A 7,657-nucleotide genomic window follows, 5' to 3' on the forward strand; every position below is an offset into this window, starting at 1 on the left:
CAGGTTCACAATGTTTGTGTATTCAAATGATGACATGATTCTAGATTACATAGTGTGGGCTATTGTTAATACAGGTGATACTTTTAAATCTAGAAGTTGATATGAATGGATGACGCATATGTTACTTCCAACATTTGTTGAGCTTTCAGCATAAAATTCGCTAATATAACCAGCCTAAAGAAATATAACCGCAAACGTGGCCATATTTAGATTGCAAAGAAACAGAGTGTCTTCACCACGTAGAAAGATAAAAGATATTTTTACTCAGGGATAAACTTACCAACAAATAGCAACTGTAACACCAAAACATAGTGTCAGCTTGTTAAACATGTTATGAAAAATACAACAAACGTTAGCTGCATCTTTCATTACATTAAATATCTTAACATTACAATTGTATCCCATATAATGAAACTTGGACAGTTACTAAATTTATTTAATGACTATTTGACACCAAATTCAAGCCCTACGCCAATACAGGATACCCGACGCCGATAAAGTAACCAGAAGGGAAGGACGATTTAATTAACACTTTGGATAGAAGGAAGGAAAAAAGAATGGTTTGTTGTAGTTTTGTTTTTGTTTTTGTTGTTTTGAGGTTTTTGGGGGTTGGGGGTGGGGGTGGGGTGGGTTTGGCGATGTTAGCAGACTTCGGTTAAAGACATCAATGTTGTTTAAAATATGTGTTATCGATGACATATTTATGTGGTTGAGCAGCTACCATGAAAACAGACAATAGTCAGGTAATTTCCATGAAAACAGCCAAGAGTCAGGTAATAACTATGAAAACAGGCAGCAGAGTCAAGTTAATATATATTTATGTAATAGCTGGTGTTCCTTCCCAGTTTATATTCATGGTAAAATGAAAGTAATAATTATATTTGTTTTTTTTATGATGATGCTTCTGTTCATAGAATCGTAGATGATCCAAATGCCACTGCAAATGTATTCAAAGAGGGCTGATTAAATATTTCTCAGTGGGCTGATAAATGCAATGTACCATTTCATCCACAGACATTCCTAACGACGAACCTAGTCTTCAAATGAAAGGAATAATTCAACTCGCTATGCGTCAAAACGTAGAATTAATCGTCCAATACGATTATTTATTATAAAATTATATTAATAGAACAGTAAGTCCTACGCTGATTTGTCCATTACGACACGCACATTGCTAGTATCTATGTTCAAGTCATGCCAGCCTTTGATTATTGCCATCATATTTATGATAATTGGAAAAACCACACCAGGAAAATCATTAGGACACTTAAAACTAATAACGTGGATCCATTTGATAAGGATCCATTTAGGACGATTTGCAGAGCAACTAGAGGAACAACCCTCAGTAAGTTGTACACTGAAAGAAGTGTCCTCATTATTAGGAGACTTTGGAGATTATAAACAATTACTATGTGTATATAATCCTAATTTTGAGAGTACATTTCTCCAATTATACATCCTCACCTCAGACGTGGCTGTAGTGGTCTAAATGACATTCGATATGAAAGACAAGAAAGTTGTTTTTGTGGATATTTACACGAACATGTGGATTATTAGAAATGATTCATTCTTCTACTCTGATAGAGTTGATCTTAGCCTGTTATTGAAAGGCGATGTTAATGTTACAAACCCTAAACATTTAAACATCGAAATCAGTAAATTCTTAATAAACTAATGTGAACATGTAATTCCGCACATGTACACATTTTATACTACTCATCACTACACACTGTAGCTCACGGTCACTTCCCTTTGTATATAGTATTTTGTGTTATCGTCACGCATTATTTTGGGAGGATGCCTTCGAGGATATATCTTTTACTGGAGAAATGGGAACATAAGCCTTCTAGGCTTGTTTACTGATAAAGATTCATTGGATAAATATACTAGTATATAGAAATCATACATATTTGTCTACAATGTCCCTTTAATCGGTCGTATTACTGGCTCGATTGTCATATAAATATACATTCCGAGCGATTCCTTGACATACCCGCATCAGATGCTGTTTTCATGTAGGAAGGAAAACTGTACTATTACATTTTTCTCAGACACCACTGACTCAAAATACTGACATATATATTTGTGCAATGGTGCATTATGTTTAGGAAGCGTGAAGGTACGGGTTAGAATATTGATCTTCAGTAACCCATGCTTGTCGTAAGAAGCGACTAACGTGATCGGATGGTAAGGCTCGCTGACTTGGTTGACACATGTCATCGGTTCCCAATTGCGCTGACCGATGCTCCTGCTGTTGATCGCTGGATTGTCTGGTCCAGACTCGATTATATACAGACCGCCGCCATATAGCTGGAATATTGCCGAGTGCGGCGTAAAACTAGACTCACTCATTATGTTTAGCACCATCTTGTTCGATGTATACCTACCAGTCGTTTTCAACTTATTACCTGGAGTGGTATTCACATAAACACGTTTTGCTTTTTAACCGATTCAGAGTTCTTTGGAAATAGAAATTTGTTTATAAATTACATTCCTAGCGGTTCCTTGTCATGCTTGCTGCAGAAGCTGTTCGTTGATGTTGAAATCGATTATTTACAGACCGCCGCCATAAAGCTGAGTGCGGCGTAAACCTAAACTCACTCACAGACTGATGTCGGCGGGAAACAACAGATAACAACACTGCAACACCTGTGTTGTTGCATAATGATCATAAACGGCAGAGACGTCAATATAATCACTGGATAAAGTAGCACATTCTCGATTAAGGTATTTCTATTTATCAGTTTGGTCTGATCTGTAAAGAGGGAACTTAACCGAACTGTTAACCTCGTCTGCCATCGCGTACATCTCCCGTGTGAATGCCGGTTTCACTTGCTGGAAGAACGATTCCCTTCAGAGTTTGCTAAGAATGTCGCCCTAATGTTATTGACCAGGGTGATGGTCTTATCAGACCTGATTGAGCCTAACCTGATATAGAAAGATCAGCTATGCAGGACATCATTTCAACCATTTAAGACCTGACATCCTATTTAAACCTAAGATACACCATTGGTCCGGGATTTGTCACGGTTGATCTCGCACAGACCTGAGTCTGAATACACGGTTCATAGTCGTCAACGTCGCATTGATGCAGCTACAGAGGCGTTGATGTCATAGTCTGTAAACATTGCATTGCTTATATTGTTGAGACTAAAATCGCCATGTCATGGATCATGTTTAAAACACGGGTATTACATTTCGTCTGAGATTATTAGCAGTGCGTATTCATAGATCTACGGTGACGTTAAATATTAACTCACTCACTCACTCATAGAACTACGGAGACGGTGGGGTAGTAAGGAGAGGAGGTGGCTTATTGGTCACACACGGCGGATCAGTAAACACGACTGTCCTTGTCAACAGTATGGGTCAGTGGAACACTGCCCCTTGTCAACAATATGGATTAGTGGGAGTCCGCCCTTGTTGACTAGAAAGAGTTACTGCGACACTTCCCTTTGAAATAATCCACGGTAATACAGAAATGCAGCTCCACAAAGGTATATTTCGATTAGAACGCTTCTCGACGTCTGTTGAAGCAGGCGAGGCTTCGACAATAAACGGCAACTGGTACATTGTCCAAGGCCATCGTGACGCAGCTAAAAGACAAATTGATTATTATTGCATACATATACCTTTAGTTCACATCCAATATTCAGTTAGATGGGTTATCGTATGACTGGATTTATGATGGATCACTTAATTGTCTGGTTTGTTTACATGCCCTTGTGGGATCGCAAAAATACAGTTGTGCCGTGTTAGGCCAGAAACATACCTTTCAAACACATGATAAGGAGGGGGTGCTACCTGTCGGAGAAAGTATGATTACCCAAGTTACAACCACCTGGTGTCTGCATTGATTATCAGTAATCCATCCATGTAGTTTTAACCGCACCTTTGTCTTTAACGCCCAATGGAATCCAGTATGTTGGTATGGAGACTGGTGATTTTATGTATTTAAAAGAGACTTCAGTCAGTTTGAGGCACAACAAAAACTTAAATTTCAAGAGACTGTAAAATGTACACAGAGGCCGCTCCCAACTATAGTTTATGGTATATTTACTGGAGATTCGAATAACAAGTTAATATCTGTAACTGAAGTATTGGTCTTGATCATGATATGAATCACTGGATTGTCTGGTTCTTTACAGATCACGGTCATATGGTTAGAATATTGCAGTGCGGTGTTAAACAAACAAACAAAACCTGTTTAAGGTCATGTTTACGTGAAGAAAAACTAAAGTTTGATTGTAAATCACTGACAACAAGGTTATCTGTACGTCTCCTTGCTCTGGATGTTAGGATAATGAAAGAGATTTATATTTCCAGAAACCTTTTGTTCTTTGATAAGGATTCTTAATGCAAGACATTTAGAACTTCGAATGACAAACTGAGACAAATTGTAAGTTTCATGTGAGTTCACATTAATCCGTGTTAATGTTACACCGTCATTTCAGATGACAAGACCCAAAGCCTTCATATATAAATTACAATGATTCATTGACGCAGACAGCTTTTGGTCATCTGACTACCATAGCCCTCATGTATGATGCACACACCCTACTTGAAACGATAATGAACGTAAATAATCTTCCCATAGTTAGGGGTGTTCATACAGAGTCTGATAAAACTATCGACATGCCTATTTCTTCACCAAGCCTAAGAAGATACTTGTGAAAACATTTTCATACTAGATCCACTTCAGTCAGACTTAAAGGCGTTTAGCTGCAGTGGTGTTTAGGAGTATATGAGGAAAGCTGTTTGCCCGCTTTGACAATTGAATCTGATCTATGTAAGTAATTTCTTTTTTGTTCCAATTAAGTCCAAGTATTTAACTGTGTATCTATCAGTGGATACGTCGGACAATGAGCCGAAGCATATTCCGACAGCGCCCATGTAGACTAAACTCACAATGTATAGTTGACCTTGTAGCTCTGTAGGGCACTGAACCCAAACACTGTCTAGGGCACTGAACCCAACCACTGTCTGTGTGACACTGTCTATGCGGGACATTGAAACCAAACATACAATGTGTGTCTGACAGTGCCTGTGTCGACGGTGAACACAGTGTGTATTTGCCCATGAGTCTGTAGGACATTGAATCTAAGCAGTCACTGTGTATCTGTGGCCATGCAGTACACTGAACTCAAGCGTACAATGTATACTACCCATCAAAAGTTTAGACTCACTGGTGTAGATGTAGCCACTTTCTTCAGTCAACTGTTCTAAACTAGATTTTGCAAAATATTCCATACTGTATAAAGGTACTGTTTACACATGAACTGATGTAGTGTGAAACAAATTCGTAACATTGAAAGATTATTGTAATGAGTTCAATAAATGATGAAACTCAGTGAAAATTGGTGAATTCTTAACAAGACTTTACACCAAAACGCAACTGTTCACATGCACGATATTTGCACAGGCTTTTCAGCGATTTATTTATTGATCCTTGTGCAATTCATCTGCATAAGGTTTGCAGTTGGGTCCCCCAAGTCAGTGGAGAAATTCATCTTCGATGTAACCTCATATATATACATAACATATAGTGAGTGCTTTAAGATAGTCTAAACTTTGGATGGGTAGTATATATATTTCAAGTATATTTTGGGTCACGGTCGTTGATGACCAAGATTGTGAAGCACAATTCAAATTCAGCTTACACATTGACTCAATACACGGTTCCTCTGGGCTACTGTTATTCAGCTTGATGACCGGGATCATGTTCACAAAGCCATCGTAGTTCTAAGATGACGGCAACTCCCATTCTTTGTCTAAACCGTGAAGATCCGGGTTAGAATTGCTCTTCAACAACCTATGCTTTTCGTAAGAGACGACTAACAGGATCGGGTGGTCAGGCTCGTTGACTTAGTTAATACATGCCATCGTATCTCAAGTTCGTTGATGTTCATGCTGTATATCACTGGATTGTCTGGTTGTCGATTATTTACAGACCGACGCCATATAACAACAAACAAAAAAATTCCTTGGCTAATGCTTACAACAGTAGTGGTGCTCAGTGAAACATGGCTTTAGTTGACATCAAACGTCATCCCTTATCTTCTGAGATAGACCCACACGGGTTTCACAAACTGACACAGTCGCCAACAGCTTTCAATGTAAAATTTTGAAATTCTTTGTCGCATGTTTTTTATCCATGTAATGTGAAGGAATCGCAAGGTGTTGCATGTGCATTCGGTCTCTCTGAAACACACATTGAATTCTCATGACATACTGCAGCAACGATTACGGTAAAAGGGTTGTCGCTGTTATCTTAATGCGAAGAAGTAAAAGAGGCTGCTGATTAATCAACATATGTCTGCAAGACAAACGTTATCGTTCACTCCTTCATGAGAAACCATGGATTTCGTTAATCAAATATTGTTGTGTGGTTTTACATATACGATATTTCTTGTAGGACATTGTTACCACGTACATTACATCAATGTGTGACACAGTACAATCCCCAGTACAAACTGGGTTAAAGGAACATTTATACTTATCATAATTTTTGGTATGCCCATTTCGTGTTTTATTTTTAAAAATATGATAATGTACTCCAGAATAAATCATCCAAACTTTTCACAGCATGACATTGCATCACCGAGGTCAGTGGGACATCTTCACAACAAACTTGCAAAGGGAAACTCAATCCTCCGCCATGCATCTACATGATCTCTATTCTGTTGCTGGATCATGTCAAATATTTATTGTCGGACACTTAAAAACTAGCTCCATTGTTACAGCGCATATCTGAAACATTTCTGTGGGTCACAGGCGCATTTCCCCGGTAAACCAATGTAACTTTACCCAGTAAGTAAGCAAAGTCTACGCCCAACACGAATTCATCTGACTTATGTCAACACCAAGGGGTGGCTGAACAGTTCTAGGCCTATACTGGATGTAAAGTACAGCTGCGGGTCTGCTTTACATTGTGCTACTTTTTCATGCTGTTTGTCAAATACGACGTATATCTCATCGAGATATGCGAAGCAACGCGTGGAAATTTCAGATTTCACACGATCAGATATTCATCGTTTTTGACAAGCAGCATGAAATTATAATATAATTTTTGATAATACATACATTTATAATATAATTTTGCCAAAATGTTCCCGTTACAATAAGTTGTCTTCAGATGCCCAAGTCGGGTTTGTCATCACTACAACCTTCTCACAAATTCCTCGATAAAAGTTTAACAGATACAATACATGTACCACAGAGAACTATGTCCTTAACTTCCAATATCTATCACTAATATTCTGTATGTTTTGGACGAACACGAAACCCAATGACACACAAAATTGCCTTCACGGCCATCTGCTGTCTGATTAGCTTCCTTCTCGGGTTGCCCCAGGTTATACGTGGAACAATAGAAATGTTCGTATCAAGAGTCTGTCAGAGAATAAGCTATCTTCCTTCTGAGTGAGGTTGCTGGAAATAGGGATCTCATCATGCTATTCTGTGTCCAGTTCCTTTATTGTATGTATACCTTGTCAATGGTCTCCTCTTACTCTCTCCTGGATCTACGATCAGTAATATGTGTTTTTGATATTATCAAGTATACTGTTAAGGTTTCTGTGCGAGCAGATTTGACACAAGCATGTTTAAACAATTATGCATCAGAAAATGATAATTTGTTCCCAGTTCGCCCATAAAG

The sequence above is a fragment of the Haliotis rubra genome, unplaced genomic scaffold (assembly GCF_003918875.1).
Source record: "Haliotis rubra isolate DU_JTF1 unplaced genomic scaffold, ASM391887v1 Scf520, whole genome shotgun sequence".
Lineage (NCBI taxonomy): Eukaryota > Metazoa > Mollusca > Gastropoda > Lepetellida > Haliotidae > Haliotis > Haliotis rubra.